Here is a 12,934-nt window from a genome sequence, read left to right as displayed (position 1 = left end):
CAGAACCTGGAGGTTCTGCTACGGAGGCTGCGGAACCTCTTTCTAGAGTCCAGCAGTGAAAACAGTCCTTGGTGGGTGTGGGAGGAGTCTCTGCAGATTTTCTGAGCCCTGGTCAGGCAGCGGCTTTTTGCGATTTCCCGGATAGGAGGAAGATGAGTCCTGATGATATTTTTCGCCGTCCTCACCACTCTCTGCAGAGACGTCCAGTCTGAGGCACTGCAGGCTCCAGTCCAGACAAAGATGCAGTTGGTCAGTAGGCTCTGTATAGTGCCTCTGTAGAACGTAGTGAGAATGGGGGGAGGGAGCAGTGCTCTTTTCATCCGACGCAAAAAAGTGCATGTTTTGTGGGCTCTGTACCGAGGATGTCGTTGTGGCTTGTACAGCCCTTTGAGACACTTGTGATTTAGGGCTATATAAATAAACATTGATTGATTGATTGATTGTTTTGCTGAGCTCTTTTTACAAGAGCTCCGGTGTGTAGGGACCAGGTCATATTGCATACTTGCCAACCCTCCCGTTTTTAGCGGGAGAATCCCGTTATTCAGCGCCTCTCCCGACAACCTCCCGGCAGAGATTTTCTCCCGACAAACTCCCGGTATTCAGCCGGAGCTGGAGGCCATGCCCCCTCCAGCTCAATGCGGACCTGAGACTGAGTGGGGACAGCCTATTCTCACGTCCGCTTTCCCACAATATAAATACGCTTGCAAGTTCCAAAACGAATGGAAACAAGAATTTCAGTTCATCCAGGACAGTTGGAAGGGGAAGGTGTATGTTGCCTGTAAATATGTAGAACAGACTTCTCCATTGAACACGGTGGTCGAAATGATTTCTCAGTCATGAACAGAGAAGTTAAACAGGACAATACTGCCATCTAATGGATAGATAATTCAAGTATTTCTTTTATGTAAATAAAATAAATATATATATATAGCTAGAATTCACTGAAAGTCAAGTATTTCATATATATATATATATATATATATATATATATATATATATATATATATATATATATATATATATATATATATATATATATATATGAAATATATATGAAATACTCGAGTTGGTGAATTCTAGCGGTAAATAACCACGCCCCCAACCACGCGCCCCCCGCGCCAAGTATTTCTTTTATGTAAATAAAATAAATATATATATATAGCTAGAATTCACTGAAAGTCAAGTATTTCATATATATATATATATATATATATATATATATATATGAAATATATATGAAATACTCGAGTTGGTGAATTCTAGCGGTAAATAACCACGCCCCCAACCACGCGCCCCCCGCCCCCAACCCCCCCCCCCCCCCCCACCCCCCACCCCCCCCCCCCCCCCCCCCCCCCCAGTCCAGTGTGGCTGGACTGGTGCCTCCTGAAGTCGATGTTACAGTGATGTTACAGTGGCCAAACATAATAAATATACATGTTAAATAAAAACTCTGCCTTGTTTTAATGAATAGTTAGGCCTACACCGCTACTGTATTTTAATGTTGTTCATTATGCTGGTACTTGGAGTGCCAAGTGTTTTCTGAGGTGGTGCTTGGTGAAAAAAGTTTGAGAACCACTCTACTAGCGGGTTGACGTATCATTCTGTATTTGACTGTTGGCCTCCATTTTATGTGGTGTATATTGATAGTATTTTTGAATGGCAAATTATCCCCAATATTTTTGGATTTTTCGGTTCTTCAAGGCCATCCTATGCCTTCATTGTTTATTGTGATTGTTTTAACGTTCTGTTTCAAGCGGCGTGGTGACGCAGAAAGTAAAAAAAACACGTGTCCGGCTTGAGGATAGCGTCTTCGTGCACAAGAACACTTTGAACTGCCGGAGTGTGTAATTGAAGGCAGCCTTGCAGCAGATCTGGACCACATTGAGTCCACATAAGTCATAGCCTCTCGCCCTGGACGTGTTGCCCATCTGAGTCCCCGCTAAACGAAGAGGGGTCTTGAGAAAAGGCAGGCTGCCTAACCCCGACCTCCCCCCACTCCTTCGAGTGCTTCTTCACGCCTCTCACCTTGGACTTGACTCCCCCCCCCACCCCCACCCCCCCCCCCCCCCCCCCGCTCCACCCTCCACCGACACTCGCATCTCCTCACCCTGGCCGGTGAAGATTTACTGTTCAGACGAGCGGCTGTCAGGCTGCACTTTCCAATTCAAACAAATGCCGAAGCGCTCCCAGAATTATCACGGAGCCACAAGGTGTTTCAGACACGTCGCAGCTTTAAAAGCCACGTCTAATCTCTTCTCGCTATTTGAGCCCCCTCCCCAGTATAAATACATAAACTAATAAAGTGTAAAAATAAGCAGATAGTGCTTGTTTGGCGTATCTGGAGGCATTATCGAGGCTAAACAGGTGGACCTGAAGATCTTTGGCACCTTCTCATTTCGCAGAAGGCTGCTCAAGGTCAGCAGGTATGTACACGGTGATATGACACCCGTATACTCTACTGTATGTAGACTCTATATCTTCACTCTTTTACCTCTAACTTTGACTCAAATTGGGGTTTTCCATGCCCACATTAGACATAACTAACACACAATTGCATCAAAATAGCAGATATTTTCCCTAGTTATTGTGAAACTAACATTAGAGCAGTGGTTATCATACTTTTCTCACCATGTACTAAAAAATGTGGCTCTCCATGTACCACCATAATGGCCAAAGTTAAAATACAGTAGCGTAGTAGGCCTAAGTATTCACTAAAAAACTAGACAGAGGTTTTATTTAACAACTTCATGTACTTCATGAAGTTTTGCACTTGTTGTTTTTTTTGTGTGTTTTTTGTTTGTTTTCATTATATTTGGATGTATTTGTTTGGTTTGAATGCTTGTGAATCTGGGCTATCCGTTAAATAAGACTACACTGTAAAAAAAAAAAAAAAGTTGAGAAAACGCAAATTTTCAAGGCAACATGATGCAACAAGATTTTTGCGTTTTCTCAACTTTTGACTACCTACTATTGTTGACTTAACTAAGATTTACAAGTTGAGATAAGAGTTATGTCAACTCGGATCTTTGAAATCTTTTTTAAAAAATCTATCTTGTTGTAGTTAATTTTGTGGCGAGTTTGGTCCGTTTTACAAAAGAATAAAGCCACAAATCATATGGAATATTAACTTGTGATAATATGTGATATTAACTTGTGATCATATGTGATATTAACTTGTGCTGCTTTAAATGGAATTTAGATATTGACTTTTACAAAATAATAAATCCACAAATCATGGAATATTAACTGGAGATCATATGTGATATTACTGACAAAAAGATCAGAGTTGACATAACTATTATCTCAACTTGTAAATCTTAGTTAAGTCAACAATAGTAGTCAAAAGTTGAGAAAACGCAAAAATCTTGTTGCATCATGTTGCCTTGAAAATTTGCATTTTCTCAACTTTTTTTTTTTTACAGTGTATACTTATTATGTTGAAGGGGGCAGGACATATACAATTTTCTTCTTCCTGTTCCTTCTCAAGCATAGGTGTGTAAATATGTGTATAGTTGCTAAAGTTTAATTGTCTATTGATCAAAAATGCACATCAATGAAGGAGATAAATAAAACATGAAAAATGAATGAGTATATGGAATATTTTGGCCAAACAGTTTGAACAGTAACACTGTGTTTGAATATTTAAAGTGGGCGATTCTTTGGCGTAACACCAGCAGCACTGGTACCACAGTTTAAGAATCCCTGCACGGTGGTTTACGCTGGTGGTGTCCCGAAATGACTTTTTGTTTTACTTTTGATAAGATGCAGACATTGAGTCTTGAGCAGGGGTGTCAAAGGTACGGCTCGCGGGGCCAGATCGGGGCCGCCAAACAGGTTTTTCCCGGCCCCCGAGATGAATTTGCTAAGTATAAAAATGAGCCAGAGTGTTTGAATGAAAGAAACTGCTGTTCTAAATGTGTCCACTGGATGTCGCAATAGCAATTCTTTGCATCCCCTGCTGCAAGAGCGTGCATGACTTCATTGGGGGCGGAGCTATGTGTTGCGTTAAGATATTAGAATAGAAGCAACATTTCCTGTTCGGACACTACGTACTAACGTTGCTTATTAGTGATAGGGATGATACAAAATGTGGATTGTTACGTTCAGGCCTTAAATGTCAAAGATGTCTGTAATGTAACCTGTGACATTACACATGTACATTTCCTGTTGCACTTATGACTGCGTGGGGACACATTTTCTGGGCGCACATATGCTAAAATAATATGTATTCCTTTTAACTTCCATCTATCCATCCATCTTCTACCGCTTGTCCCTCTCGGGGTCATGTGTGATTAATAAAACGAGTCCAAATTCATATGTTTTGTTGTAGATGATGCTACATATGTACAGGATAAACCACATGACAGTAGTACACTGGTTGAGAAAAATGAGTAAATTACATTAATAACATCCTATAATTTGATTTTTATATTATTAATTTCCTCTTCTCACAGATTAAAAATGAACACCAACGGAAACATTTTAAACATCTGCCAGACTCAATTTCAACTATTTGACTGATGAACATTATGACATTATTTATTAAAAAAGTACTATTAACGGCAACATGTAAGTGCATTAAAAAAAATAAATAAATAAAGATTTGTACAGTTTCAGAATGTTCTTTGTCTATTTTTAAACAAAGAAAACAGGGCTGCAATTGCAATCACAGCTCTAAAACCATGGAAACGCTAAGCGTCCATCTTCGTCAAAGTACGAGAAATACGACGCATGACGCAAAACACCCTTTAATGGAAACACCTACAAGTCACAAATGTACTCTGTCGAAAATTTTGAAATATCACTTTGATATTGGGAAAAACTGCAATGGAAACTTTTTCAGGGAATGTACTTCTACGTCTCTCTCGTTTTTTTTCTTTCTTTTCTTTCTTTTAGTTTATTTCGAACATGAACACACTTACATCATAATACATCACACAATTTCATATCATTTCACTTTACATCATGTCCGAAAAGTAGTAGGAAGAAGCCAACCTTATTTAATCCTACCCCTTTCCCCACTTCAGAGCGTTTACAAATATATACATTCATTTACTGACCTTTTTATAGTAAAATGACATCCATGAATGAGTAATACGACAGTTTTGTAATATGTAATTAATTAAGTCAGTCATTATTAACATACTGAGATGAAGAATATCTTATTTATTTATTTATTTATTTTCAAAAGTATTTGAAAGTATTTCTCATAATTCTTCTTCTTTGTACTTTGTAAGCACTATTAATTTGAACAACCTCTTAAACTGGATCATATCAGTACAATGTTTAACTTCTTTACTTAATCCATTCCATAATTTAATTCCACATACTGATATGCTAAAGGTTCTAAGTGTTGTATGTGCATACAAATGTTTTCAATTAGATTTTCGTCTAAGGTTATATTTCTCCTCTTTAGTTGAGAAGAATTGTTGTACATTCTTTGGTAGCAGGTTATAGTTTGCTTTGTACATCATTTTAACTGTTTGCAATTTTACCAAATCATCGAACTTTAATATTTTTGACTCAATAAATAAAGGGTTTGTATGTTCTCTATAGCCAACATTATGTATCAGTCTAATTGATCTTTTTTGTAACACGGTTAACGAATGTAGTGCACATTTGTAGTTATTTCCCCATATTTCTGCACAATAACTCAGATATGGTAACACTAGCGAGCAGTAAAGAATATAAAGTGATTTTTGGCCCAGGACATGTTTTGCTTTATTCATTATTGAAATGTTTTTTGCCACCTTATATTGTATGTTTTGTATATGAGATTTCCAGTTCATTTTATCATCTATTAATACTCCCTAAAATCTGGTTTCTTTTACCCTTTCAATGTCTACTCCGTCTATTTGTATTTGTGTTCTTTTCTACTGTTACCAAATAGCCTTATTTTAGTTTTACTGAGATTCAAAGATAGTCTGTTTCATTTCTTCTGTTATTATTTGTATTATCTTCTGTGTGTTCTCTCCTGAACAGAAAGCAGTTCTGTTCTCGTTCACTTTGTACACATGACAACAGGACACAAATCCAACATGGTGATGGATCAGTAATTGTTAGTTTGTTAAATGGATATGAGTGTCAGCTGCTAGTTTGTTTACATGGACGCAAGACGCAAAGTTAAATCATGAAATACAATCGTACCCGAGCAAAATCGATGCGTATTTATCCGGGAACGTTTTGATACCAATTTCTAAGAACCAGCCACACACAAAGAAGTTGTAGACCTCCATGCTTGTCCTAGTTTTCATCTGTTTTGTGGTGTAGAATGATGTCTGTAGCACTAGATAGTTCGACATGTCTCGGAACTCCACTGACGGATAATCCTTGATATCACTTAACACATCTTTTTTTTTGGATAAAATATAGTTCAATATGTGTGTTAGTAAATTATTAAATATGTTATTTTAGAAAATGGGACTGACTGTCCATAACAATGGTGGCCACTTATGTGTTCCTCATATGTCTTGTTTTGCATGACGAAGCGCATGAAAAATGTCAGTTAATAAAAGACAGTGCGATTCATATGAAATGTTACCGCAAACATATTCCTAGCCCCTTCTTGCTCAGTCACTGATAATAATAAAAATAACAATTGTCCCCTGTGTTGTGCATCCTTAGCCCTTGTCTTGTCTTGGCGGTTGTACTGAGTTTGATCCCCGATTTGTGTCAAGAAGGTTTGCACAATTATGTTTTGGACTAAAAAAATATATTCCCTATGATTTTGTTTTACTACAAAACATGCATCGTATTTTCAGTTTAAGTTTGATTAAAAAAGTATATACAATATTTCTTAAAAATAAAGTCTTAAAAATGTTGGGGGGCTCTGTTTTTGGCCCCAATATAGTGGATGGTGGCCTGGGCGGTATAGTTTGGTTGGTAGAGCGGCCGTGCCAGCAACTTGAGGGTTCCAGGTTCGATCCCCGCTTCCGCCATCCTAGTCACTGCCGTTGTGTCCTTGGGCAAGGCACTTTACCCACCTGCTCCCAGTGCCAGCCACACTGGTTTAAATGCAACATAGATACTGGGTTTCACTATGTAAAAGCGCTTTGAGTCACTAGAGAAAAGCGCTATGTACAAACCCCGTTTCCATATGAGTTGGAAAATTTTGTTAGATGTAAATATAAACGGAATGCAATGATTTGCAAATCATTTTCAACCCATATTCAGTTGAATATGCTACAAAGACAACTTATTTGATGTTCAAACTGATAAACTTTTTTTTGTGCAAATAATCATTAACTTTAGAATTTGATGCCAGCAACACGTGACAAAGAAGTTGGGAAAGTTGGCAATAAATACTGATAAAGTTGAGGAATGCTCATCAAACACTTATTTAGAACATCCAACAGGTGAACAGGCAAATTGGGAACAGGTGGGTGCCATGATTGGGTATAAAAGTAGATTCCATGAAATGCTCAGTCATTCACAAACAAGGATGGGGCGAGGGTCACCACTTTGTCAACAAATGCGTGAGCAAATTATTGAACAGTTTAAGAAAAACCTTTCTCAACCAGCTATTGCAAGGAATTTAGGGATTTCACCATCTACGGTCCGTAATATCATCAAAGGGTTCAGAGAATCTGGAGAAATCACTGCACGTAAGAAGCTAAGCCCGTGACCTTCAATCCCTCAGGCTGTACTGCATCAACAAGCGACATCAGTGTGTAAAGGATATCACCACATGGGCTCAGGAACACTTCAGAAACCCACTGTCAGTAACTGCAGTTGGTCTCTACATCTGTAAGTGCAAGTTAAAACTCTCCTATGCAAGGCGAAAACCGTTTATCAACAACACCCAGAAACGCCGTCGGCTTCGTTGGGCCTGAGCTCATCTAAGATGGACTGATACAAAGTGGAAAAGTGTTCTGTGGTCTGACGAGTCCACATTTCAAATTGTTTTTGGAAACTGTGGATGTTGTGTCCTCCGGACCAAAGAGGAAAAGAACCATCCGGATTGTTATAGGCGCAAAGTTGAAAAGCCAGCATCCGTGATGGTATGGGGGTGTATTAGTGCCCAAGACATGGGTAACTTACACATCTGTGAAGGCGCCATTAATGCTGAAAGGTACATACAGGTTTTGGAGCAACATATGTTGCCATCCAAGCAACGTTACCATGGACGCCCCTGCTTATTTCAGCAAGACAATGCCAAGCCACGTGTTACATCAACGTGGCTTCATAGAAAAAGAGTGCGGGTACTAGACTAGCCTGCCTGTAGTCCAGACCTGTCTCCCGTTGAAAATGTGTGGCGCATTATGAAGCCTAAAATACCACAACGGAGACCCCTGGACTGTTGAACAACTTAAGCTGTACATCAAGCAAGAATGGGAAAGAATTCCACCTGAGAAGCTTAAAAAATGTGTCTCCTCAGTTCCCAAACGTTTACTGAGTGTTGTTAAAAGGAAAGGCCATGTAACACAGTGGTGAACATGCCCTTTCCCAACTACTTTGGCACGTGTTGCAGCCATGAAATTCTAAGTTAATTATTATTTGCAAAAAAAAAAAAGTTTATGAGTTTGAACATCAAATATCTTGTCTTTGTAGTGCATTTAATTGAATATGGGTTGAAAATGATTTGCAAATCATTGTATTACGTTTATATTTACATCTGACACAATTTCCCAACTCATATGGAAACGGGGTTTGTAACTTAGATATTGGGTTTCACTATGTAAAAGCGCTTTGAGTCACTAGAGAAAAGCGCTATATAAATATAATTCACTTCATTGATCACAATGTAAGATAACTGTATTGTACTCCACAGTCTCCCCTTTAATGCAGTGTCCCTCATTCTCCTCTATTCTTTGTTCTCATTGGAGCATCATGAAGCTATCATGCATGTGTGTTTGAGCTCACGGTGCAACGTGTTTTCCCTTAATGAACTGCAGCTCCCCGACACTGATGGCTGTAGGGAAAACACAATATTTACCCGTGTTGCCAGATATCGAGACAAAACTTGCTATAGCGGCACAATACTGGTATTTGGTCATTTGAAGTATTGCACTATGACGAGGTCCCTTTAGGACAGGGGTGTCCAAAGTGTGGCCCCGGGGCCATTTGCGGCCCATTGGTAATTTTTTAATGGCCCTACGGCACATTCTAAAAAATTTGACCAAAAACATTTTTTTGCAATGTTGACTCCAATAACACAAAGCTGCCATGCAGGATGTTTCTTTTTTTCTTTTTTTTTAAATAATAATGAATCAAAATCAATGTCATCATGAATTATTGACCTATTCAAGGCTCCAATTACGTCACATTAAATATTCCACTTTGAGATATTTTTTGGGGAAAATGTTGCATATTTAGTGTTTGCCATATAAAAAAACTAGGCTGTTTTTTTTTTTTTTTTTAAAGAATGGCCTAAAACGAACAAACAAAAAACATAAACAACAATAAAACTTATAATTGACGGATAGATCTGAAGTTGATCTCGAGATTATTGTGTTCAAAGTTAAAAAAAAAAAAGTATAATTTATTTTTTAACACTTTAATGAGAAGGACCCTTTTGGGTCCGCAATAATTTTAGTGGGACTTTTTTTTTAAGTGTCACTGCTCAAAAAATAATAATGAATTAAAATCAATGTTGTTATGAGTTATTGACCTTTTTAAGGCTCCAATTATTATATAATCACAAATATTCCACTTAAAATTTCTATTGGGTGAAAATATTGCATATTTTGTGTTTTTTTCCATAAAAAAAGGGGATTTTCTTTGACAAAAAGGGCATACAACTTAAATCTTTAACAACTTTATATTGACAAATAGACCTAATGTTAATTTAGAGATTTAAACCTTGAATAATAATAATAATAATAATACTACTAAATAATGACACATTTTTATTATTTTTTTGACCAAAACCCTTTGGGGTCCCCGGGATCCCCGCTTGCTTTGATTTTTCAGTGTGCGGCCCTCATTGGAAAAAAGTTTGGACACCCCTGCTTTAGGACCAGAGTAAGTAGTAGTTAGCGGTTTGGGGGTCCTTGGTCTAAAACAACATTGAAGACCCCTGCTCTAAAGTACAATATATATTCCTATGGACGGCGTGGCGAAGTTGGTAGAGTGGCTGTGCCAGCAATCGGAGTGTTGCTGGTTACTGGGGTTCAATTCCCACCTTCTACCTTCCTAGTCACCTCCGTTGTGTCCTTGGGCAAGACACTTCACCCTTTGCCTCTGATGGCTGCTGGTTAGCGCCTTGCATGGCAGCTCCCGCCATCAGTGTGTGAATGTGTGTGTGAATGGGTGAATGTGGAAATACTGTCAAAGCGCTTTGATTACCTTGAAGGTAGAAAAGCGCTATACAAGTATAACCCATTTATCATTTATTTATAGCATGTGTAGGGTGAGCTCCTGTAGGTGCACCTTTATCCAGATCCTCACCAAACTAATGCAAAGGTGTTAAACAAAGGCGTGCCTGTCCTGACCAATCAGAAGTGAGCATGTGTAAAAAGGCGGGACGGTCCAAATTGCCACCTGTCCTGCGTGGAAGCCGCAGCTGCTGCGTGTGAGGTGCAAAGCAAACCATCCACGCCGCGGGGAAATGAAGGCTTTGACGAGGGGGGGTCCCACTTTATGACTGAGGGAGGGACTACGAGTGCCTGCGTGTGCACGTGTGCGCGCGTGCATAATATTCCTCCCTCTTCCTTTCCCGGCGGGACTGCGCGCTGGGAGCAGGTAGTAGTGGTAGTGGTAGTAGTGGAACAGGTAGTAGTGGAGCAGGTAGTAGTAGTAGTGGAGCATCACCCACGTCACGTCTCACTGTCACACTTGCGGGCGAACTTCTCCCACGCAGCCTTGGGTAAGTCGGCACCTTTTTGTTGACGCGACGTGTGCGTGCGCTGTGAAGTTCACCTCGCGCTCTTGTGCCCTCTTTCTCGCCACGCAGGCGCGCACGGACCGCGCGGCGACTGAGAGGCGCGCTTTTAGTTACTTTTGCCGCGGACGAGCAATATAACGCGAGCGTGCACGCGTGGGAGGTATTTTGCACGCGATTCTTGCGAAATAAAGTCTGCACGTGTTGCATCGTCGTCACCTCCCGAGCTGTCAACAAGCACGTGACTAATTATGCTTTTCAACGTGTGCATACCTTACTGTACATACAGTATGTGTTACATCATGTACACTGTGTTACATCATGTACACTATGTATTACATCATGTACAGTATGTGTTACATCATGTACACTATGTATTACATCATGTACAGTATGTGTTACATCATGTACACTGTGTTACATCATGTACACTATGTATTACATCATGTACAGTATGTGTTACATCATGTACACTATGTATTACATGTACATGCACATGTAGACTAGAGTATGTCTTCCATGTACATATAAGAGTATGTATTACATGTACATGTACATGTAGACTAGAGTATGTATTCCATGTACATATAAGAGTATGTATTACATGTACATGTAGACTAGAGTATGTATTACATGTACATGTAAGAGTATGTATTACATTTACATGTACATGTAGAGCAGGGGTCACCAACCTTTTTGAAACCAAGAGCTACTTCTTGGGTACTGATTAATGCGAAGGGCTTCCAGTTTGATACACACTTAAATAAATTGCCAGAAATAGCCAATTTGCTCAATTTACCTTTAACTCTATGTTACTATTAATAATTAATGATATTTACACTTAATTGAACGGTTTAAAAGAGGAGAAAACATGAAAAAAATGACAATTACATTTTGAAACATAGTTTATCTTGAATTTCGACTCTTTAAAATTCAAAATTCAACCGAAAAAAAGAAGAAAAAAACTAGCTAATTCGAATCTTTTTGAAAAACTTAAAAAAAGAATTTATGGAACATCATTAGTAATTTTTCCTGATTAAGATTAATTTTAGAATTTTGATGACATGTTTTAAATTGGTTAAAATCCAATCTACACTTTGTTAGAATATATAACAAATTGGACCAAGCTATATTTCTAACAAAGACAAATCATTATTTCTTCTAGATTTTCCAGAACAAAAATTTTAAAAGAAATTCAAAAGACTTTGAAATAAGATTTACATTTGATTCTACAGATTTTCTGGATTTGCCAGAATAATTTTTTTGAATTTTAATCATAATAAGTTTGAAGAAATATTTCACAAATATTCTTTGTCGAAAAAACAGAAGCTAAAATGAAAAATTAAATTAAAATGTATTTATTATTCTTTACAATAAAAAAAATAAATTTACTTGAATAATGATTTAAATTGTCAGGAAAGAAGAGGAAGGAATATAACAGGTAAAAAGGTATATGTGTTTAAAAATCCTAAAATCATTTTTAAGATTGTATTTTTTCTCTAAAATTGTCTTTCTGAAAGTTATAAGAAGTAAAGTAAAACAATTAATGAATTTATTTAAACAAAAGAAGACCAAGTCTTTAAAATATTTTCTTGGATTTTCAAATTCTATTTGAGTTTTGTCTCTCTTAGAATTAAAAATGTCGGGCAAAGCGAGACCAGCTCGTTAGTAAATAAATAACATTTAAAAAATGGAAGCAGCTCACTGGGAAGTGCTGCTATTTGAGCTATTTTTAGAACAGGCCAGCGGGCTACTCATCTGGTCCTTACGGGCTACCTGGTGCCCGCGGGCACCGCGTTGGTGACCCCTGATGTAGAGTATGTATTACATGTACATGTAGAATATGTATTACATGTACATGTACATGTAGAGTATGTATTACATGTACATGTAAGAAAGAGTATGTATTACATGTACATGTAGAGTATGTATTATGGTGCTTCTTCTGCACAACTTGTACTTTTAGCAAGAGTTCAGTACTTTTTAGGAGCGCACTTTTAAATTGTAATTGTGTCACTTTCATCCACACAATTGTGCACCTTGTGTGTGTGGTTGTGTAACTCTTCTAGTCATTGACAACATTGTGTGAAAGCATGCACTCCTAATGTGTTG

At 38.2% G+C, this 12,934-nt stretch overlaps 1 protein-coding gene across 1 annotated transcript in view; it reads left to right on the top strand.

The window, feature by feature from the left end:
• The first annotated feature begins 10,575 nt into the window (after positions 1–10,575).
• Positions 10,576–12,934, top strand: part of ets1 (v-ets avian erythroblastosis virus E26 oncogene homolog 1) — a 135,698-nt gene continuing 133,339 nt past the window's right edge. Inside the window, exon 1 of the mRNA XM_062060505.1 lies at positions 10,576–10,807. The gene's annotated coding sequence lies outside the window, so the exon portion shown is untranslated. The remainder of the gene's footprint in view (positions 10,808–12,934) is intronic.

Source organism: Entelurus aequoreus, linkage group LG10 (genome assembly GCF_033978785.1).
Source record: "Entelurus aequoreus isolate RoL-2023_Sb linkage group LG10, RoL_Eaeq_v1.1, whole genome shotgun sequence".
Classification (NCBI taxonomy): domain Eukaryota; kingdom Metazoa; phylum Chordata; class Actinopteri; order Syngnathiformes; family Syngnathidae; genus Entelurus; species Entelurus aequoreus.
The sequence above is the reverse complement of the archived record's forward strand: the minus strand, read 5'-3'. Positions and strand labels throughout refer to the sequence as shown.